The following is a 617-nucleotide window of genomic DNA, read 5'->3' as shown; positions in this document are numbered from 1 at the left end:
TGGTGGTTTGGTTGCAAGAGGATGGTAATTTAGGAAATATGAATATGCATTTAAAGAATTACTGAAAGGAAGTGAAGAATAGTGGTCGGATCAAAGTATTTCCAAGCCTCTGCTAATATGGAGTGCAATTCAGGAAGAAACTGTTGGGCAAAGAGATTTGTTTTGAGTAGGGAATGATTGGACTAGATTATGAGGAGAGATTCTTTTACATTCCAAATAGTGGTGAAATTGGAAAGGCTCTATTTATTCACTTTCCAGGTAATCCAATTGCATGGGAAGAAAAGATGAAGTTGATTGTGAAAAGTTATACTTGGTATAGAGAGTTGAAAGTAAAACAAACAGTATTGAAAGTTTAGAAAAATTCAAACGTATGCGATATATGGGGAAATTGGATCTCGAATATGAAAGTTTTGCGGTGATGCTCTTAAAGAGAGTGATTGTTTAGAGCAAGGGAGTTGTGACGAAAGAAGAAACATATGTTAGCATATTTTCCATAAGGAAGTGCCTTTGCGCTATGTCCGCCATAAAAATATGAGAGTGGAAAGCATAGAGCCATTGAAAAGAATAACTAAGATGACAATATTAACAGCTGTTTTACAAAAACGGCCCGGCAGTTA

Source organism: Trypanosoma equiperdum (assembly GCF_001457755.1).
Source record: "Trypanosoma equiperdum strain OVI genome assembly, contig: ctg_1870, whole genome shotgun sequence".
NCBI classification, from domain to species: domain Eukaryota; phylum Euglenozoa; class Kinetoplastea; order Trypanosomatida; family Trypanosomatidae; genus Trypanosoma; species Trypanosoma equiperdum.
This window is presented reverse-complemented; position numbering follows the sequence as displayed.